Here is a 24,567-nt window from a genome sequence, read left to right as displayed (position 1 = left end):
GCATCCTTTTCACTGTAGTTATAGACAGTTGTCAGCTGCCATATGGATGCTGGGAATTGAACCCAATCCTAAGGAAGAAATTCAAGTTCTTTTTACTGCCAAGCCATTTCTCCACTTCTTGGTTGATAAGTTGCTATTTTTATTTTTCATCTGTATTTAATGGAATATTTAGAAAAAATTAAATGATATTTATAGTGTGAGAATATGAAGCAGTAATGCTGCAGCTATGTTTCATTCCTTAAAACTATTATTTCTGATAATAACTCTTTTTAGAAGCTGTAATGATGTGATGATGATGTCATTAATTTCTCAAATATTTATTATGAATAAGTGTTGCATATAATCCCATCATCCTTTATTCAAGATTTTCTGATGGGACAGATTATATATGTATATACAAATAGGACACATTCAAATACCTTATAGGTTGTGGTCTGAGTAGTCCAGCAATGGCTGTCTTCTAAGAGATGGGCCGAGGGTGTAGTAGTTGTTAACACCATGAGAGTAAATGTCTCAACAGTCCCCTTTGGGTGCTAGAGTTCCTGGGATTTCCTAGAAGATTACCAGTTATTAGTCTATGCAAGAATCCAGGAGAAATAGATTCTAGCACCAGTGAAGGTGAGACCTATGGACAGGCAAATGAACTTCCAGTGAGAGTGAGGGCAAGCAGTCAAAAAGCACCCACATTTTTCCCAAAATATCACAAAATGGTCTCTAGCCAAGTTGCTATTTTTGTTCTCTGATACCAGTGGAGCTGGACTTCCATAATCCACATTACTCTCAGCACTACTGTTTTCCAAGATCTTACTAGAATTTCCTATTAAGCCCCTTTACTTACACTAAAGTGTTTACACTAAAGTGTTCAACAACTTTCCAAGTCCCAATGTCTTCCATTATCTTTCAAAAATCAACATGGTCCTGATACCATTTTACTTCTATTGCTACCACAAAGAGCATAATGAAGAAAATTTATAAAAGAAAGAATTTAATTGGAGATTTATGGTTCCATAGGGCAAAAGTCCATGACTACCATGGCAGGAAGTGTGGCAGCAAGCAGGCAGGCATGGCACTTGATCTGTAGCTAAGAGCTTACAAGAATGAGACATAGATGGAGCTAACTAGGAATGGCCAGGGAGTGGAATATGGTTTGAATAAGAATAATCCAAATAAGGCTGATGTGGAATTCCCTTCTGTATGGTATGAATAGGTTTTTATTACCATTGGTTAATAAAGAAGTGGTTTTTGTCTATTGAGGGCAGAATATAGCTAGATAGGAAAATTAAACTGAACACAGGAAGAAAAACGGCAGTGTGAGACATATACCATGTAAGTACCAAGAAGCAAGATGTGAGGTAGCAAAACAGGTAAAATATTAAATAATAGAAATGGGTTCATTTAAGATGTATTATTGTTTTTGGATTTTTGGACTGTTAAAAAACATTTGATTCTGGGGGCTGTTAACCTAAGCCAACATATATACCTTAAAGGTATCTTGACTTCAAAATTTGAGTCTAAGGATATGTTACTTTGGAGAAGAGGTTCTGCTTTTGCTTCCAAAGAAGATGAGAACCTGTGAATTTCATTCAGGCTACTGTGATTTGATCAACCAAGTACCCCCCTGAAGGTACCTTGAGTCCTAAAAATGTTTCACTCAACAGAGAGCAAGAAGCAGTTTAGAAAAAAAGCAATGTCCAAATTCCCAAAATTATTGTGTATAAATGCTTGTTTTCATTTAAAGGGGTTTATAATAAATGGTCAATGGCCACATGATGGAGGAAGGTCATTGGTTAAATAAAGAAACTGCCTTGGCCCTGATAGGACAGAAAATTAGGTAGGTGGAGCAAACAGAACAGAATGCTGGGAGGAAGGGGAAGTGAGGCAGACATACACTCCTCTCGAGGGCAGATGCGATGCAGCCAGCTGCCAGGTCAGACATGCTGAATCTTTCCCGGTAAGACTGGTGCTACACAGATTACTAAATATGGGTTAGGCAAGATTGTGAGAATTAGCCATTAAGAGGCTAGAACTAATGGGTCAAGCAGTGTTTAAAAGAATACAATTTGTGTGTTGTTATTTTGTGGCATAAGCTAGCCAGGTGGCAGGAATGCAGCCCACAGCTCTGTCAACAGTCACAGTCAATCTCTTTCTAAAGAAAGGGAGAGGATAACATAGAGAAATACTTTACATAGGTATAGACATTGATTTATTAATATTAATTTAAGGTCAATTTTGTTATATGTATATTTCTACTCTTAGTTTATACAGCTAACTATGTATTAATAGTCATTTATAATAGTCAAAATTGTAACTTTAGGTTTTCTGGATATACAGAGATATATTAAATTTAGATAATCTTCGACACTTTAAAGACCTACGAAATATGGCATTTAAAATGTTTTAAGAATTTAGACTTAAATTTCGGGTGGTGGTGGTGCACATCTTTAATCCCAGCACTTGGGAGGCAGAGGCAGGCAGACCTTTGTGAGTTTGAGGCCAGCCTGGTCTACAAGAGCTAGTTCTAGGACAGGCTCCAAAGCTACAAAGAAACCCTGTCTCAAAAAGACAAAAACAAACAAACAAAAAGAACTTAGACTTTTCTCAACCATGAGACACATCTGCTTCTAGCAGCACCAGTTACTTGAGAGAGATTGTTGGGCATTGAAGAAACTCGTTCTGGAATTTGCCTTCAATGTAACAAGGCTAGTCATTTGGACTAGAAACTGCTCTTACCTAAACTGCTTGATGATATGCTGTATAAAATGGACATGAAGGACCCTCAGAAAAATAGTTGCTGAGCTTGCTAAAAGAAATTGAGACAGTTTTTCAGGGTTCCTGCTTCATGAGAGTCTGCCAGAAATTCTACAGAACACAGAAGAAAGTGACTGATACTGTCAAAATAAGCAAAACATTTTTTCAAACATCCTGCTTCATGTAAAAGTCTGCCAGATACTATGGGCTTTTCAGCTGAGAGGGATGCCCCAGCATTACAAAAGAACTTTGGGTGATTGTCCAGGGAGTGAGATGTCTCTGTCAATCCTAGAGTTTTAGAAGTTGCTTACTATCCACTTCCTGTTGACTTAGGTATTATTTTATCCTTCTGGAGTCTTTGATAGAGCTGTGGACAGATAGTTATCATTATAGTTTTCCTTATTATAGTAAAAGATAAATTAGATATGAAACTTTAGACTCACAAAGATAAAATAGATGATAGAATATTTTCTTTAATTTTGCCAAATACAAATAGACTAAATATTGTAACTGTAATTCTTGATTATACCTGTTTTGTTTTATGTAATTATACTATGTTAAAAACCTTACTTTTAATTTATACAGAAAAGGAGAGATGATGTGGGATTCCCCTATGTATGCTACAAAAATATTTTATTGCCATTGGTTAAAAAGAAACTATTTTGGCCTATGACTGGACAGAATATAGCTAGGAAGAAATACTAAACTGCATGCAGGAAGAAAGAAAGTAGAGTGAGGCAGATGCCATGTGGCCATGAAAGAAGCAAGATGTAAAGTAACAAACCATAAGCCACGTGGTAAAATATAAAATAATAGAAATGGGTCAATTTAACATGTAAGAACTAGCTAAGGATATGCCTGGGCCATTGACCAAACAGTGTTGTAATTAATATAGTTTTTGTGTTTTCAGGTATAGTTGGTTGGGAAATGAAGATACACCCATTTACATAAGGCTCCTATATTGAATGTTTGGTCTTCAGTTGTTGAACTGTTTGAGAAATATTAGGTGATGTAGTCTTGTTGGAGGAGCTGTGTCTCTGAAGATAGGCTTTGAGGTTTAAAAGCCCACAGGTCACATTTAGGTAAATAAAGATCTTTATACTATATTGAGAGAGCAAGAACAGAGACTACTGAAAAACGATGTATAAAACTTATCCTCCTTCAACTGTTTTTTCTAGTAGCTATCCAAAATAGGAGGAATGGGGAACAATTATGGAAAATGCCAGGTTTTCTTTCTGCAAAAATCTTAGTGGCAAGATATTCTTTTGTGACATATTTGAGTTAGAAGATCTGATTTGTATGTATTATTGTGTACATTAGACCCCAGGTATTTTTATCCAATATGATTCTTTCCTATATCTCTGATCTTATATGCATCATGTTAATTTATCTGTTCCTTACATTGTGGGATAATTTTCTGGTAAACTTTTAACAAATTTTGCAATTCATTTCACAATTAAATTTTTGTCTTCTGTGGCTTTTCATTTTTTCAGGTTTCTACTTCTACTACAGTAAAATGTGGTGAACTAAGCACATCTCATTGATATTTGCAAATGTATTATCTTCTAGTGGTACATAAAAATTAAAATTAAAAAAAATATTTTCTGTTCTTGCTTGCATAAGTCCTTTGATAATTAATCATTGATTTGATACATCATCTCAGTTGGTCCCTCTGAGAAGTTGTTTTTACTGTGACTGCTTTAGTTCTTTTTTGTTACAGATTTCTAATTAACAACAGTAGAATTCGGGTTTTTTAATGTGAAATTTACTGAGCTATACATTAGCTTTCCTAATTGTGTCACTCACTTCTCGTTTGGATTTCAGAGTAAGGGTGCTGCATTGTAAATCTATTTTCTTCATTCATAGCTCTAACTTTGCCCTTGGCAGTGAGCTGTCTTTATTTTATGACACGCTGATCTATGAGCTATGTATCTTCTTTGTATGTTGTTGTAAACAAACCTGAGATGGCTGGGAATATCTCTCTAGTGAATCAGTAGTCTGCTTAGCATTCTGTAGTTTCAAGCAAGACAGTGTAAGAGACTCATAAATACCCAAGTTGTCCTGCCTCATCTCTGACTTTCAGGAAATCACACTCAACTTACATTTCCTTATTATGGAATGAAAACTTGCAGGTCTGAGTGATAGGTCTGAAAACAATTTCACGGAATGGTAGGGGAATTCTTTGAATTAGCCAGTTATGGAAAAGCAGTCTATCTGGTTGTTTTCTACTCTTTCTATCCCTGATTAACTTTCATTGGATACAAAGTTTAATTCCTTTTGTCTCCCCACAGAATATGAGAGAGATGATTAGAAATCAGCGGTTTCAATCATTTGTGGAAAATGATAGGGTGCACGTATATTTTCAGGGCAGATTTTTTTTTTTGGTGTAATGATTGATTGCCATAAGCAGCCTGTACTCCTCTGCCTGTTTTGTTTCATAGACAAAGGCATGGAATCTTCAAGTGGATAATTTAAATGTAGACATAGGGTAAAATGTTTCATCTTCCAGTTTTCACTTGGAGCCCCACTGATTGCTTTTATTGGTATCATTCTCAGCAATAGAAATGTGACCAGTCGTAAGAGCTCTGGTTCAGACAAAATTGAAATAACCCTCTTCTCTTTTTCAAATTAACGTTCTCTATGTAGAATAAATCACATATGTATAAACTTATCGATTATGCTTATGCTACTTAAATATAAGTAAACAAGAAGAAGGACTTACCTATTATTATTATTTCTATGTTACAGGTGAGAAAACTAAGGCACAAACAAATTTAGCATCTTGCCCAAATTCTATAGCTAAGCACAAACGTTAACATATCAGGAGGCTGACTCCATCCTGGCCACTAACCCAACACTCCATTCTGCCCCCTTTCTATCAAAATAGCTTTCATTTGCTACAAAAATCCAAAGAATATGTGACTGCCACAAAAGAATAACTGTTGTCTTATAAGCTCCCCTTAGAGATATTTTTTTCCTTTTTTTTTTTAAAAAAAATGAATGATAGGAAGGTCATAGAGGAGAAGTATATCCAAACCTACCTTTACCATATTGGTAACTGACTCTGGTTGAATTAAATGAATGACTGCAAAGTAAAACTGTACTAAGTAGCAATTGTTATAAAACTACTGAAAAGACCCTGACACTCAGTCAAATTAATTTTGCTTTTATAATCACCATCTACATATTCTCCTTCACTTCCACCTCCTTTCCTGCTTCCTTCACCCTTTCTGAGTCATGAACTCTAATTGGAGGCGCTGGAAGTCAATGAACTATTAACACTTGCAAACCATTTTGGAATTGAGTCACATGGCTGGAAGCCATGCTACTGTAGATTTGCGATAAGTAGAAAAAGACAAGATCTTCTGAGTAAATTGGGACATTGGGGGAGGGCTGAAGAAGGGAGGAAAGAGGCAGGGAGGGGAACAGAGAAAATGTAGAGCTCAATAATATTCAATAATAATTAAAAAAAGGATGGCTTTTGATGGCTCATGCCAACAATCTCAGCAGAGAGAAAGTGGCAGTTTGCTGGAGGTTGGAAGTTCAAGGGCTGCTTGGTATACATAGTAAATTATATGGTGATTAGTGCTTCATAGCAAAACTCTGTTTCAAAAAAAAGCATCAAATATATGGAGTCCTTGTAAATAGAAATGAAAAAAAACAAGATAAAATCTTTATTTAGAAATATGCAAATTCAGAGAGCACTATGTAACCATGGTTAACTACAGTTGCTGGTGGAATGTGGGATGGCAGTGTAACTCATGGTTGTCATATCTGGTATCATTTAGAGGTTAGTAGAGATGTACACCAAATATTTTGATGAAAGATCATGACTTATTGATGACATGTTCTGAGCGTATTCCAATAGTAAACTATGATATTATGTATGTAAAGGCAACTCATGATTCTCTAGTGTTACCCATTAGTAGAGGTAAATTATAGTTCTTTTCAATTTGTTTTGAAATATTTAAAAAATTCATTAAGAAATCTTCAGCATGAAAGGGAGTATTAGGCTTACTGGAATGGAGTAACAGGTAGGGTTAAAGTGACCATTCTATGGTAGTGTTGGACAACAACAGCAACAACAAAATGTTTGCTTATTCCTAGGTGAGCTTATGTGTTCAAACCCAAATTACAACCTGAAGTTTTATCTCTATTTCAGTTGAGATCCTAAGGAACTTTACAACTTTAGTATATTATTATATAGTCTGCATTTCTCCCCTGGTTAATCATGACACAGGATTTTCTTATCTTTTGTTAATCTATTAATATAACACAATACAGGCACACTGAGATGTTGTCAACTTTATATTATGTGTTTTTCTGCATACATGTTTTTTGATATTAAGCCATGTACATATATTTCCCCAGATATGTCATTTTACTTTGATTTATTTAGTTTTTTAGTTGGGGTATAAAATCATGTTTCAGGATAGCTTTTAATACCTCTGTATGAACCTTGCTTATATCTGGCTTCCTGGCCAGCTTCTGTTTTCCATTTGATATAATCAGCCTCGGGGCTCTTCTCATGTTAAGTAAAACCATGTATCTAGATTTCACAAATAGAGAATCCAAAATTTTGTTTTCCTTTCACCATTTACTTTTTGTTCCCTTCCCTTTAGTCTCCTTCATCTTCCCATGTTGTTATCAAACATGCCTTGGTTTATGTCCCATATATCTAGATTCTGTAAATGAGAAAAAAATAGGATTTTGGTTTTTTTTGCGGCTGATTTAACTTTTCTCATCACTTTGGTCTTTGCTTCCATGAATTTTTCTGTGTTGTCTTTATAGAATTATTTTTTGCAGCTGGATAAAATTCTTATGTGCACATCATGTATTATTTATTCAACAATCTTTTGATGCGAATTTGACTCATTTTTCACTGGAATTTCCTGTGTGTTACCTCAAATTTAAAGGTCACATTTGAGTACATAATTATTTTCACAATACTAATTTTTCCAAATCATTAGAATGGGAGAATATTTTATATGGTATCTTATATCATCTTGAACTTCACTCTTCAGTGTTTAGGTTTTTTTTTTGTGTGTAAATTTACACTCCTTGATTATGTTATTCCATGCTGTTTTTAAAATTTATTTAATCTTATTCTTGTAGAAAACATTGATCTCTTCTATTTTCCTTTCTTTGTTTGGTCCAGTTTGAATGGACACATCTATCTATCTATCTGTCTGTCTATCTATCTATCTATCTATCTATCTATCTATCTATCTATCTATCTATCTATCCATCCATCCATCCATCCATCCATCCATCCATCTATCTATCTATCTATCTATCTATCTATCTATCTATCTATCTATCTATCTATCTTTCTAATTATGCTATTTTAAATGGGATCCCTCCCCATTTTGTTCTCAACAAGTTCATTGCCAATATATAAAAATATTGATCATTGTATGTAGCACTGAAAATACTTATAGTTAAGAGTTTTCTGGTAATATTTATAGATGTCTTAAATACAGAATCATGCCATTTCCACTGAGTGAAAGTTTTGCTTCTTCCTTTATTTTCTTCATCTATCTATCTATCTATCTATCTATCTATCTATCTATCTATCTATCATCTGTCTATCATCTATCTATCATCTATCATCTATCTATCTATCTATCTATCTATCTATCTATCTATCTATCTATCTATCTATCTATCTATCTATCTATCTATCTATCTATCATCTATCTATCATCTATCTATCATCTATCTATCTATCTATCTATCTATCTATCTATCTATCTATCTATCTATCTATCTTTCTATCTAATATGTGTGTGTGTGTGTTCTCTTACCTGGTTTTGGCATCAGGATAATTCTGACATCAAGTGAAAATGAATGTGCTTATATTCTTTCTCATCTATTTTCTGGAACTGTTTGAATAACATGGACATAATTTTTTTTTACAAGTTTGGTAGAATTTCATAGTGCCTCATTCTTGGTCATATTTACTTAGGATTTTAGTTACTTATGGATGTGCTTATGCTTTTACCTTATTGACTTCATTTTTATAGTTCCTATGTATCTAAAATAATAAGTATCATATATAAAAACCATACATATAAAAATGAAGATTTTCACTCCTTTTTTAATATGTTTTTGAATTATTCCTTAACAATTGTCAAGATTTTATGTTTCAATAATCCTAATTATAGACTCTAAAATTTTTTTTAATTATGTTTTTTTTTCCTTTGGTTGGTTTGGATAAGGACTTTCACATTGCTTTTTGTAATTTTTAGTTTTTTTTTTTTTTTTGAGATAGGGTTTCTCGGTGTAACAGCCCTAGCTGTCCTGTAACTGGCTATTGTAGACCAGCCTGGCCTTGAACTCATGGAGATCCGGAGATCCGCTTACCTCTGCCTCCCAAGTGCTGGGATTAAAGGTGTGTACCACCACCATCAGGCCACATTGTTCGTTTTAACAATGGTTTAATTCTTTGTTTTGATATTTCAGTCTCTATTGCATTGATATTTGTCTTGAACATTAGTATTCTTTATATATACTTATTTAAGGTAGGACTCATTCTTATTTTTCTAAGACAAATGAGGTACATTTGAGGTCTCTAAATCTTTTATCCAAGTATTTTAGATGTTTCTTTGGACCTCTGAGAAGACTGTGAAATCTACAGCAGTTGGGTGCAGAGTCAGCAGGCATCAGTGACATCATTTCTTTTTTGACTCACCCTCCTGATCTCTGAATTTTCAGCTGCCTTATCAGACCCTTACAGGATGCTCTTCCCTTTTTCTGGGATAAAGTCTGTCCTTTATCATTCTGATTCTTCTCCTTTACCATGTCACATAGTGGTAAATTCACTCTCTTCTCACCAGGAGTTAAGATAAATTTTAATGGGCGTTCAATAATATTAAAATAGCGATTCGCATTTTGCTAAAAGTAAATTGTAACAATTAATTTTGTTTTCATGATAGGAAATAATTATCACTGAGTTATGATATCATATATTATTACAATTATTATTATTAGGATTATATCCTACATTTGGAGTAGGTCTGAGGAAAATAATTTTAACACATGTATAATTTGGAATTTAGAATACTTTTGGATTTAGTATGCAGGTTGTTGGTTAGCCACTGAAATTAAACCAAAAGAAAGGAAGAAAATAAGATGTTGTATATGTTCATCTGTTTTTTGTATGATCGTCTGAATTTATATCTATGAATCTTTAATTAAAAAATTAAATACTTAGTTCATCTGATGAAGCAAAAATTCAGTACTTCTATTTTCTTTCTTTCTTTTCTATTTTATTTATTTATTTTTTGGGGGTTTTCGAGACAGGATTTCTCTGTGGTTTTGGAGCCTGTCCTGGAACTAGCTCTTGTAGACCAGGCTGGTCTCGAACTCACAGAGATCTGCCTGCCTCTGCCTCCCAAGTGCTGGGATTAAAGGCATGCACCACCACCGCCCGGTTAGTACTTTTTGTTTTTGAGCAAACCAAATATAAGTTAAAATGAAAATTCCATGTCTGCAAAGTTAAAATACTGTAAAATAAAAACCTATGAGTGAATTTCAGCATTTTTATGGTTTTTTTTTGTCATTTATTTTTGGAGGGTGTGGTGTTATTATAATGGAAGAGTAGTCAATGTTTTCAAACCCCAAAACGGACAAACTCTTGATTCTAAACACAGTACTTCTTGCCATAGGTCTAAACAATTTTAATTTTAAAAGATGAAAACAAACTAGTGAAGAAATCGAAGATGAATGTCACACAAAACATTTAGTATAGATTTTCTTAAAAAAGAAACAAAACTAGTGTATGAAACAATTAGCCAACATAGTAATAACAACAGGAAAGATCTCCTTTTAGATTAAACGTGTTTACCTCACATTTTACTATCAACTGTATTGACATCACAGAGTGTCAAGAGAGCTGACATTCTTAGAAGACATAACATCACCTGTAACCTTTAAAGAAACTGCTTTGTGAAAATCCCCAAAGGCGAGGTGGTCAGACTGGCATTTGTACAGTGCAGTGGGAGACAGTAAAGTGGTAACACCTGGAATTCTGCAAGTCATTTGTACTCCTCAGACAGTGAAGGTTCAGGAGAGAAACCTACACTAGTGAATTGTCACCACTTATGTAAAGTGGAATAAATTCACGTATTTCTTTTTTCCAGATCAGAAAGAGCCATATCCAAAGTAAATAATAAATCAAATTCGATTTTTTTGTCTTGATACACACATCTCCAAGGATATTATTTTTAAAAACAACATTTTTTACCATTTTCTGCAGAACTGAAGTCCAATTTTATAACTTTGTAAATTTTTTCAATCACTTTCTTTCATGCAACAATTACAAGTGCAATATTGTAATAAAACTGTCAGCCATGGTTCACTTCAAAATGTATCTAGGGAAGTCAGACTTTGGAGCTGGGAAAAGTCTGGAATGTTTCTTAGAGAGGCAGTAATAGTAAACTCACTGGTTACTATATGATCAGATACAAATTTCCCAAACTCCCTGCAATGTGAAATGCAACTCTTCTTAACTCCACATTAAAAATTGAGAATTTGAGAATTCTGTTATACTATAGTCTCTACTTTTTAGAAACAATGTTGTTGTTCCTTTTCTTCAATGGGTTTTTTTTTTTGTGTGTATGTGTGTGTGAGAGAGAGAGAGACAGAGAAAGAGACAGAGAGACAGAGACAGAGAGATAAAATTACTTCATATGAAGGATTAGAAGACTTTCCAGCAGCATTTGGTGTATCAGCTATGCATTTACCACTAACAGGCTTTATTGTGACTCATGGCTATTTTGTATGTGTATTTATAAGATAAATCAATTGTCCTTCTTGCCTTTAAACAATTCATCCATACACTATACTGTGTTTTGCAAACTCTTTTAAATATTGAATATTTAATATTCAGTAGATTAGTTTATACATCAGTGATTTATATTAACTCCCCCAAATTCTGTATTTGCTCATGTTTTAAGATTTGGATTATTCATAATTGAGTGAGTAATGACTGATGTGGAATTCCCCCTTGTATGATGTGAATACGTTTTATTACCATTCGTCAATAAAGAGGTTATTTCAGCCACTGGCTTAGCAGAGTAAAGCCAGGTATGAGATCTGAACAGACATACATAGAGAGAGTATGTAGAGCCAAGAAAACACCATGTAGTCATATCACGTTGGCATGCCATTTTGTAGGAGGTGATTACTTGTTCATTTCCCAATTTCTCAGACTCAAATAATCACACAGAAAACTATATTAATTACAATAGTGCTTGGCGAGTAGCTTAGGAATATTCCTAGCTAGCTCTTATATCTTAAATTAACCGATTTCTCTTAATCTGTGTATTGGCATAAGGCTGAATGGAGGCAGAGGAGGAGTGGTTGGGGGTAGAAGGTAAGGTAGTTGGAGGAAGGGAATGAGAGGAGAGGAGGGAGGGAAAACCGTGGTTGGTACGTTAAACAAATGAGTAATAAATAAATAAATAAAAGAACATTTATTTAAACATAGCTCTTACTTAAGTCTGAAATTCTGAGTTTTAGGCAAATTTATTGTGAAAATATTTCATCCTGGAAGTTTTCCATATTTATCTCTAAATAACTGAATTCTCTGTAGTCATCCTTCTAAGATGAAAAAGAGAGTTTCCTGGATGACAAGTGAAGATTACACTTATCTTTGAACAAATATTAATAGATTGTTCTTGGGTATTATGCTAGTTTAATAAATTAGTGATTGATGATTCTCCTCCAATAACTATGACTCTATTGAGTAGTTATCTGGGTTTCCAATGTCAAGCATTTTTCATCTTGTTGAGTGCATCTTAAGTAGATTTAGAGAGCTATTAACTACTGCTAAGGCATATGTGCTACTATTTCACATTTAAGGTTATCTTTCCATGCTGGTCATTGATGTGATTATTAGGAATCATAGTTGAGTAAGACTGCTGATTGCCTCCCTCCTTTGAAAGCTTGAATGGCCCCTTCTGGTACCATGGAAGCTAGCCCTCAAAGAGGGGACTTTCAGATCAGTTATAGCTCAGGAATCATTGAACCTTGTTTCTAAAGTACACGATGGCTTCAGCCATAGGATCTTATATTCCAAAGCTGGGGTAAATCAAGGACAACAGAAATAGGTTGCATGTTTCCTATGCTTCTTAGACAGCCTTGACAAACAGTTCAAAAAATACCTTCTCGTTCAAATGGCCATAAGACACTTAAGGTCATGCTCAACCTCCTTAGCGATCAGGGAAATACAAATCAAAACAACTTTGAGATACCATCTTACACTTGTCAGAATGGCCAAAATCAAAAACACCAATGATAGCCTATGCTGGAGAAGTTGTGGAGTAAGGGGAACTCTCATCCATTGCTGGTGGGGATGCAAAATTGTGCAACCACTTTGGAAATCAGTGTGATGATTTCTCAGGAAATTGGGGAACAACCTACCCCAGGATCCAGCAATACCACTCTTGGGAATATACCCAAGAGATGCCCTATCATACTACAAAAGCATTTGTTCAGCTATGTGCATAGCAGCATTATTTGTAATAGCCAGAACCTGGAAACAACCTAGATTCCCCTCAATAGAAGAATGGATAAAGAAGGTGTGGCACATATACACTTTAAAGTTTTACTCAGTGGTAAAAAACAATGGAAATAGAAAACACTATCCTGAGTGAGGTAACCCAGACTCAAAAAGATGAGTATGGTATATACTCACTCATAAGTGGATTCAGGCCATAAATAAAGGACATTGAGCCTATAATTCGTGACCCTAGAGAAGTTAAATAAGAAGGTGAACCCAAGGAAAAACATATAGTTAACCTCCTGGATATTGGAAGTAGACAAGATTGCCAGGCAAAAATTTGGAACTTGGGGGGTGGGGTGGGGTGGGGATCAAGGGATATGGGGAGAGAAAAGTGAGAAGGGGAGGATGGGGAGAGCTTGGGGGAATGGGAGGGTTGGGATGAAGGAAGGGTGGATATGAGAGCAGGGAAGTATATATCTTAATTAAGGGAGTCATTTTAGGGTTGGCAAGAGTCTTGACTCTAGAGGGGTTCCCAGGAGTCCATGGAGATGTCCCCAGCTAGTTCTGTGGGCAGCTGAGGTGATGGAGGAAGGTCATTGGTTAAAAAATAAAGAAACTGCCTTGGCCCATTTTATTGGTTAGAACATAGGTGGGTGGAGTAAACAGAACAGAATGCTGGGAGGAAGAGGAAGTGAGGTCAGAGATGCCATGCTCCCCTCTCCCTGGCAGACGAGATAGCTCTGCTTTCTGAAGCAGACGCGATGGAGCAAACCCTCAGGTCAGACATGCTGAATCTTTCCAGGTAAGCGCACCTAGTGGTGCTATGCAGATTATTAGAAATGGGTTAGGCAAAATATGAGAATTTGCCCGTAAGAGGCTAGAGCTAGTGGGCCAAGCAGAGACAATGGGGATGTTCTACTGGGAACTCACCAAGGCCAGCTGGCCTGGGTCTGGAAAAGCCTGGGATAAAACCGGACTCTCTGAATATAGCGGACAATGAGGACAAATGAGAACTCAAGAACAATGGCAATGGGTTTCTGATCCTACTGCATGCACTGGCTTTGTGGGAGCCTAGGCAGTTTGGATGCTCAACTTACTAGACCTGGATGGAGGTGGGGGTTCCTTGGACCTCCCACAGGACAGGGAACCCTGATTGCTTTTCGGGCTGGGGGGGGGACTTAATTGGGGGAGGGGGAGGGAAATGGGAGGCGGTGGCGGGGAAGAGACAGAAATCTTTAATAAATAAATAAATTTATAAAAAAAAAATAGAAATGAAAATGAGAAAAAAAAAGAATACAGTTTCCGTGTAATTATTTCAGGGCATAAGCTAGCAGGCGGCCGGAGTGCTGGGGACGCAGCCCTGCAGCTCATATTACAACACTGAGGGAGCTTGAAATGGCCCTATCCTATAGCCATACTGATGAATATCTTACATACCACCATAGAACCTTCATCTGGCGATGGATGGAGATAGAAACAGAGACCCACATTGGAGCACTGGACTAAGCTCCCAAGGTCCAAATGAGGAGCAGATGGAGGAAGAACATGACCAAGGAAGTCAGGACCCTGAGGGGTGCACCAACCCACTGAGATGGTGGGGCTGATCTAATGGGAGCTCACCAAGGCCAGCTGGACTGGGACTGAAAAAGTATGGAATCAAACTGGACTCTGAACGTGGCAGACAATGAGGGCTGACTGAGAAGCCAAAAACAGGGTCATTGGGTTTTGATCCTACTGCATGCACTGGCTTTGAGGGAGCCTAGTCTGTTTGCATGCTCATCTTCCTAGACCTGGATGATGGGTGAAGGACCTTGGACTTACCACAGAGCAGGGAACTCTGACTATTCTTTGGAGTGGAGAGGAAAACGGAGAGGGAGGAGGGGAGAGGGAGGTAAATGGGAAGAGCGGAGGAGGTGGAAATTTTTAATAACAATTGTAAAGGAAAAAAATACCTTCTCAAGTCTGGTAATGGGGGTATTTGGTAGGTAGTTCTTGGCTCTTGGAGGAGCAGTGTCATTAAAACTGTATATTTATATCCAGAATTTTATGTATTATAGAAATTTACCTTAGGTACATTGTTAATAGTATGATTCTTTGTTTCTTTTTCAGTCTTTCTCATTGCTATGTTATCTACTTCTCTCCTTCTGTATGTTCCTCATTTCTACCTCCAATCAATAAAAGTATTGATAGTGAAGCCCAGTTCCAATAGATACATCTACAAAATTCTCCAGTCCCTAAGGCTTAGAGAACATTGCAGAAGAGGGAAGAAAATGTAAGAGCCAAAGGATCAAGGATTTTGTTGTGTTATTCTGTCTCCTAGTATCATCAGAACCTAAACCCATAAAATCTTACCAGCATGAATTCAATAAGACATCAACAATGGATGTGCCAAAGTGGAATGAGAAAAAGTCCATGATGCTACAATCCTACAAAAGCATTATAGGCAACAGAGGAAAGCTGGAAACGGGAAAGGTGCTTTATCCCAGGAAAAAGAACAACAATCAGCTGTCCAGTGCCCAAGGGTCATCCCTGAAATCATACATATAAGTAATATTATAGGACTGAGCATGCTATATTTAGGAAGACCTATGTCTATACATACATGTATGCAATAAAAATTCATGAAAAAGGGGTTATGAATTTGAATGCTACATTTATTTATATACTTTGAAGGATGTAAGGTGCACATACCAGAATGGTATGGAAAGTCCTTCTATATATGTGCTGCTTTTATTGGTTAGTCAATAAAGTTGTTTTGGCCAGTGGCCTAGCAGAATAGAACAAGGTAGGAATTCCAAGCAGATAGAGGAGGAAAGACAGCAGAGTCATAGAGAAGTCATGTAGCTGCCACAGAAGACAGATGCTGAACTCTGAACAGAACCTTACTGATAGGCCACAACCATGTGTTGATACACAGATTAATAAAAATGGGTTAATTTAAGATGTAAAAGCTAGTTAAAAATACACATAAGCTATTGGCCAAAAAGTATTGCAAATAATATAGTTTCTGTATGGTTATTTTGGGTCTGTGTAGCCGGTAATGAACGAACAGCCTCTGCCGACAACAGAATGAACATGTGGTGGTCAACGAACAAGATGCAAGAATCAAATCTCTCCTTACACATTGTGGGTTCTGGGGATGGAACTCAGGTTGGTAGATCTGATTTTGAGCAGGTGCTTTTACCCATATTGCTGGCCCTTGGTCAACTTCAAATACTGGAATTATGAGCAGTATTAGCAAGGTGCAATTATACTAAAATTTAGGATGGAAATTCATTCACATTTTGTAGTACTTTAACTATATCTTTGAAAATTTTCTCATAAGAGGAAAACATTTAAGGCTCATAAATTATGTTCTCAATTAAAGTTTTAAAGTAAGTTCATGAATTAATTTTGACAGGGCATCCATTTTAGTAAAGGCAGAAAAACCTGTTAGAAATACTACGTGTAGTTACAATTTCCACAGGTGACTTGTTTAGCATTGAAAAGAAAGAGCCACATGCTAGTAAATTCTTCATGCATTCTAGTAGGGATAATGTAAAAACCAATATTGTTCCAATATAATCATGATAGAAGTCTAATCTTTTAGATTTCTTGGCAGAATAGAAGTTAGTGCAGTGATTTATACAGTGGTAGAGTTACTTTTCTAAGACTGTATAACAAACATTGGGTTTTACTTAAGGTATTTTAATTACTGTATTCTATAGACATTATACATAATTTATTATACATTTTATACATCACAATGGATGTGTACAATACACACATTATTATACACACACGCACATTTATTTATATATACAACATCAAATACACATACACACAGGGAGCTTTATATTTATACTGGCTGTATTACAAACCTTTATTTAACTTACCAAGTTCTTGTTTTGTCAAGTTCATTATAAATAGTCTCTGTGGAAGAAAAATAATTGGGGAAGTGTCTTTCTACAACTGACATTGAAACTATTTTGTCACCTTGTTCTATTTGGGAATTAAAATGAGATATAAAATCCACAGAGAGGCAAGCAGCTAGATAAACTTTCATGTTTACTATGACCCATTTCAGTCTGTGAATCCTTTAGTGTGGTTGCAGAATGTGATAGATCCAGATGCACACTGCATGCAACCTTGTTTCTACTGTAATGCTTCTAAGGCTTATAAATAGCACCGATTTTCCTTGAAGAAAAGAATGAGGAGAGTTCAGTCAAAATCAACTGGTTAACACAAAATATTGATAGAAAGTTAATATTCCTGATTCTGTTTTCCTCAAGCCCCCTTTCGCCTTTTGCATTTCATGTTCTACTTATAACCGCTTAATTTACTTTATTTTGTGCAATATTAAGTATGGTGTTACTGAAATGAAGTATATTGCTGAAATAAATGTTTTTGATTAGAGAATTAGTAGGAATATATATTGGGTATTTAGTAAATTAGTCTAAGGAATATGATTTGCATATGAACATGAAAATATGTTCAAGAGGACAATTAAAATTGACTTTTTGAAGTTTGAGGAACTGTGGATCTGATTTACTCTTTGGTTTATCTGTAATTCTTGATTCCTCTGGGGTGAGCTGCTTTGCCTTAGCCAAATAATTTGACTCAGGTTTCATTTGTCATGCCTCTAGAGAATGAGTGTGCAGGGGATGGCCCTTCCTAGATTTTTCCTAAAAGGTTAAAATGAGACATGAATCGCAGAACTATATATATGAAGAAAACTGAAAATAAGTTGCAATATCCAGTCATATCCAGTCTCATATAAGCATGCATGCACATTCACACACATGTACACAGATTTTCTTTTCTCAAAAGTTGCTACTGTCAGATATTTTATTCTGGTCACAGGTTAAACTGAGGGATACTTTGAGAAAAAGACTCAGCTAATAATGCTCAAATGCCCTATAAATATTCACAGTCGTCTGCAAGCTGGATGCTGATCCACTCTGACGGGAAGTTTATTCCCCTTGTGGCTCTTTTTTTCCTGCAAAGGAAAAGCTACTTGACTGAGTAGACTGGATAGGCACGAACCAAGTCATAGTAGGGATGCATTAAAAAGTTTTATTGTTTTGAAAGTAAAATAGTACTTCATTTCAATTTAGAATATTTTTTAACAATTTGGTAATTTGGGACACTGTGGGTGCATATTTGTAATAACTAGGTGCATATTTGGATATTTTGTGTTATATTTGAACAAAAACATTGCAGTTTCAAAGCCTGCTGAGATTTTTTACTGCCTGGCACAAAACATTATGTGTATTTTAGAAAGGTGGAATATATTTATGCAGGAGAGTCACACAACAGAGTGGACTCTTCTTGAGCATGTGGCATAATTTAAAATTATCACAAAACTGGAAAAATCCACGTAAATGGCAATTATATACTGAAAGCATTTGCATTCGACTCTAGCACATTGAAAATGTTTACAGCAGTTTCTCTGAAATGGTTATATATATATATACATATATATATATATTCAATTGTTAACACCATGGTGAATCACAATAGTTGATTCATAGTTTGTATCAGCCAGCATTCATTTTGAAGACAAAATCTGCAGGGTGGTGAGAACATGGAAGGATTGCAAGTTGCTGATTATGACAGAGAGCTACACGGATGAAGCATGGTTTAGGGAATCCAAAAAATTCGGAGGCTAAAGTGTAAAGGTAACACATCGTGTTGGAAATTAGATAGAAATGAATAGATTTGCCACTGCAAGTTAGAGGTGCAGACGTAGCCAAGACAGTACAGTTTTGACACACGGAATGGCAGAGAAGACATTGCAGTTCTGTCCTGGGAGAATGTTCTCAAAACAAGCCCTTTTCAATTTCCTGGAATTCACTCTGAGAGTGATGGACAAAGATGCTTGCTATAAATTCTCCTTAGAGGACTTCAACTACACAATACCTAAGAGATGGGTGAGTAGGGAGTCTGTGGGCACCTGGTACAAAGGCAGCTTCCTATAGTGCAGGATGTGATGCTGGAGAATCTGCAGGTGCTGTGGGTGTCTTCAGGAGGATGCTGGAATACAGAGAGGACACCTTTTACTCAAGCAATTTTTTTCCCATTGTCCTCTCGGCAAAACTAGCATTTCTAACCTAGAAAAGGGGATGTGGAGAATATATAAAGAGCCTGTCTTATTTTTTTATATGTGTTTGGAACTGAAGAATAGTAAACTGGAAACTAATAAGACTTTGTCAGCATTTTTTTCCCAACTTTCGTTACCAAGCTACTGATTTCCAAGATTTCTACCTGTGATATTAAACATGGATAAGAATGTGACTGAATGAAAAAGTTTTAAATTATTATTGTTATTTTAAAATGTATACTTACTGGGAGTCATGAATTGTTTATGTACAAATACAATACTATTTTTGTTTTATTTATGTGGATTGTTATTTTTTGATAGCATATCTTCACTGTGCAAATGGACAATTGACTGCTAACATTTTTGTTCAAGTATTGTAAATATTAAACACATAGTATAAACTCAAATTAACATAAAATTATATTAAAGATAAATTCATTGTTTATAGAATATGGAAGTTTATCAAGATAAACAAAGTATATCAGAAAATATACCACCATTCAAGTTAAGTATTTCTTGATACAATTTTTTTTAAAAAAAACTCTGGTATATGATGAAATAGATTCTTACATCACCATCATACCACTATTTCACATTTCTGAAGTTAAGCTCATACAAAAGATTATCTTATTAACCATACTTTTCATACCATTGTCTAGTGACTACCCTGTTATTTGATATTGTTAGCACTTAAATCAGAGACTAGATTGGATGCTCCCAAACTATTCCCATTTAAAAGGAACATTTTGTTTAATCTTGCAGTTGACGATAACTTTCCTAGCTTTCTGACATCCTAAATTATCATTAAATCTCATTGGCATAATTAAAATAATATTTGAAGACAGTTCCTCAGTTTCCTTTTTATTAGTGTTTATTTATTTATTATGTATACAATATTCTGTCTGTGTGTGTCTGCAGGCCAGAAGAGGGCACCAGACCTCATTATAGATGGTTGTGAGCCACTATGTGGTTGCCGGAAATTGAACTCAGGACCTTTGGAAGAGCAGGCAATACTCTTAACCACTGAGCCATCTCTCCAACCCCCATGTTCCTCAGTTTCTTAAGCCATTTAGGCTGTAGCATTCCTATCCCTGAACAGGTCATCTTGGCCTCATGTCCCAAAAATGCCACAGCCTAAATGGCTTAAGATTTCTTTACTTTATTCTTGTTTGTCATATTAAAAAGAAAATTGTTCACAAAACAAGTTATATTTAAATATTTAGATATCTCTCTATATATACGTACATATAGAATGTTAAATTGTTATACACAGCAATATATGTATATATGTAACAACAATAAATGAGAAAAGAGGTCATGAATTTGAAAGAGAGTGAGAAGGGATATATGGGAGCTTTTTGAGGGAAGAAAAGAAAAAGGGAAATAAAATTATTATCTGAAAAAATAAATAATATTTTTTAAGGAAATTAACAGACCTTCATATCTAGAAAAGGAAAAGAAAGCTGGTTCATGTTTTATACTACTTTTACTTTAGTTTCTCTTTCTGTTAAAAGTTTAAAAACTTATTTTAACTGAAATAGAGTTGTTCTTGCCCCCTCACTTTCCCCAACCCTCCCAGTTAACCCTGCCTCTAAGCTCTCCCACCCCCTCCTCCAACTTCTAGGTTTATAGACTCATTTCTTTGAATATTATTGTCACACATATATGATTACAATGTGTATGTATGCAAAATACAACTTTCTTGGCTCAGTTTTTGTGTATGTGTCTGTGTGTGTGAGTTTGTGTGTATGTGTATGTGGTGTGTGGGTGGTGTTCGTGTGTGTGTGTATGTGTGGTTTCAGGTGTTTTTTTTCTTGAAACAAGTGTTGATACTACAACGAAAAAAGCGTTTTCCAAGACTGGAACTTAGCTGACATTCCTGGCTTTTGAAAGACAATGACTTCATGTAAAAGAATGCCAGGTATGCCTTTGGGCTTTATATTAATTTGTGAAACATTCCTTTCATTATGTTTCCTGCTCAAAAATTATGCACATTTGAATCAAAGCCCAGTGACAGTGTCTAGTAACTGAAAAATATTTATTTCTCCTTGGAAATCATACCTGCTTAATTGCCCAATCTTTTGGGAACATAGCCAAAGCCTAGAGTGAATCTTTGTTGTAGAAAAGAGAGAGAGGCAGAGACATAATTTGGTGCAGGGGGAAAACAACTCTTTTATAGCTCCTACCGACCATCTTGTCATGCTTTGAATTGCCTACTGCCTTCCTAGGCTGCCGTCATCACCTGGTTTTGTGTCATTAGTATTAGCATCATGCAATAACCCTAAGGCTCAGAGTTCTGTTTCTTTTCTTTTCTTTTTTTTTCTCCAGCTCTCTCATATCATGTCCATCTTGTTCTGGCTTGTTCATACTCTGGGAGTAATGGGGTGAAGTTAATATGAGACAGTTAGCTCTCAATTACTCAGGGGCTAATTATCCAGTCTATTGATTGCATGGTCCAGCCTCTGCTTTTCTTGTCTTTTAAAGGGTGGTTGACTGCCCATTAGCACTTAAACCACCCAAGAGCAGTGGGTGGAGAGGGAAAGTGATAAAATTAAAATCTATCTGCAGTGCAGGTTATTAGCAGGGCTAGTTAAGAGTGTGGGTGATTGGAAAATGTGGTTTGGGGACACCTGTAGATTTAATTTAGTCTTACTTTTCCTTGTCATCTCTTCCCATGGATAATTGAATTGACTTCATTACCTTATGTCCATATGGTTAGTTCTCAGAAGTTTGGGTACTTTATGGCTTTGGTGCAATGGCTTAATTGGTACTTAAGACATTTAGGGAGCTCTGAGTAAGCCATATAAATTTCACTTTTCCAGTAAGGAACTGAGACATGGGGAATTGAAGCTGGAGGAAGGCACTTTGTGGAATAACAGGAAATCATGATTTTTCACTCCTTGGTCTGAGTTCACAGATGCACAGATGTAATAGAATGACCTAATTAGAATGCATAATATACAGTAACTTCTCGCAGTGTTTTCTGAGGTTTGAATAACACAGCCACCAACAGCTCATATTTTAAAATTGCTTAGGATTTTGTGTCTTAGCATCCTTCTTCTCTAGTGTTGAGCTGGGGATATGTACACATGCACATGCAACCCCCCACAAAGACAACCAAATAGAATGTATGGAATATAGGAGAGTCAATGCTAGGTGAAAAACAGTCAGTTTCCTTCTAATTGCAGTAGTAATTGTTGTAGAAGCAGTGTGAAGCTAGTAATACATTCTTTAAATTATTTTAATACTGCAAAAAAATACATAAGATTATACCCATGACATGACCATGTAGTCTAAAGTTTCTGTCCCAACTGGTCCTGAGCCATTCAGTCTCAAATAAAAACACAGAGGCTTGTATTAATTATAAACTGTTTGACCTCTTAGCTCAGACTTATTACTAACTAGCCTTTACAACTTAAATTAACCAATAATTCTTATCGATGTTTAGCCACATGGGTTGGTACCTTTTCTTTGTAAGGTTTGCTTATCTTGCTTTCTCTCCATCTTGCTGACAACTGCATTTCTTCCTTTCTTCTTCCCAGAATTCTGCTAGTCTGGTCACCTCACCTATACTTCCTGCCTGGCTACTGGTTAATTAGTGTTCTATTAAATTGATATGAGAGACAACAAATTTTTATAGTGTGCCATAGCATTATACCACAATATGACCATGCAACACATTATTTAATCAATGTAGTCTTATATTTTACTCTAACCTCAAATTTCATATTTTTATAACATTGTCTTTAGTGGCAGATGGGTTAGAAACCAATGATCACATGACCCTTTACATTACAAATAGAAAAACAGTTTCACAGAATATAAGTAAGTATTCTACTGAGGTCTCTCACTAAGTTAATGGGAAGACGCCTATGCAATATCAGACATAGGAGCAGTAAGTGTTCACTTGACCGCTGTTCTCTGATATTTGATTAGTAATGTCCTAACTGCAAGAAGTGACTTCTTTATCTCTTTAACCTGAGTGGACCTCACTTCCTGTGTTCTTACTGTCCTAATTTGAAATGAGAGAAAAGGATGATTTATAGCATAAAGACATAGAAGTATTGACTATAGTTAATATTTAAATTAAATGCAAAAACCGTAAAGTGCTGTACACTCTAACCAAGGTAGTTGAATGCTCAGAAAATATCATGTTACCTACAAGTGACCATAGTAATGTCTCTGGAATGTGGCTATCTGACATAAACTATATTTTTGTACCCCATTTGCATTCAAATATGACCACACAAATGGTACTGTCAGGGTAAAACTTTGTCATTGCTAAGACATTCTTTCAGATAGAGATGACTTTTCTATATTTCTTCTTTCACATGCTGGATGCAGAGGTTTAGAAAGCCCCAAGGTATAGGCAAGCTGTAAGTCTCATGAATCCTGGATCCCCCAAGCACCACACAGAAGAATATAGGTCTCATAATATTGATGTCTGTGATAAACTTCTAAATAAATGAGAAATGAAATTCTCTCATCCTATGCTATGACATTTACAAAAGGCATGTCAGTGTGGCTCTAAAGAATTGCTGCTTTGTTTGTTTCACATCACATTCAACCAACTAGCGATCTCCAAACCAAATATTTGCACATATTTTCTCAGGAATATAAAATTCAACTAGAAATATCACAGTATGCTTGTAATTACGATAATAGATAAGTTGTAGCAGATGTACCAGGAATTCAAGGGGAATCTCAACTATGTAGCAACATTAAAACCAGCCTGGGCTATAGGAGAAGCCATGTCAAACTATCATACACCAAAAAGAAATCTGTCATAGAAGCTTGTTTAATTTGAAGAGATCTTTTGTGGTTACAAAATGAGTTGAAATTAATTATCCAAGTGAGGTTCAAATAAAACCTTATGAGTGTCTTAAAGATAGTGAGATATTGATATTTGAAATAATTTCAGTTAAATTAAGAGTGAGCAGATTATTTAGAAGAACATATACTAAGTGTCTGAAATTTTATGAAACAAAATAAAACAATTATACTCTATCTGATATTTTAAGTAAACATATTATTGTGTGTAACCAAATGAATGTTGTGAAACTTTAATTTCTATGTTATTTATTGATATTAAAATAAAATTTTCTATTTTTGTTTATTTTACCAGTGCTTCAAAATTGCACTAATGTTGACTGTTTCTTCCTATACTACTCATCACTTAGTTCTTCATAGAAATAGGAACATATTTTAAAACACGAAGTCCTACATT

Source organism: Microtus pennsylvanicus, chromosome 17, assembly GCF_037038515.1.
Source record: "Microtus pennsylvanicus isolate mMicPen1 chromosome 17, mMicPen1.hap1, whole genome shotgun sequence".
Lineage (NCBI taxonomy): Eukaryota > Metazoa > Chordata > Mammalia > Rodentia > Cricetidae > Microtus > Microtus pennsylvanicus.
This window is presented reverse-complemented; position numbering follows the sequence as displayed.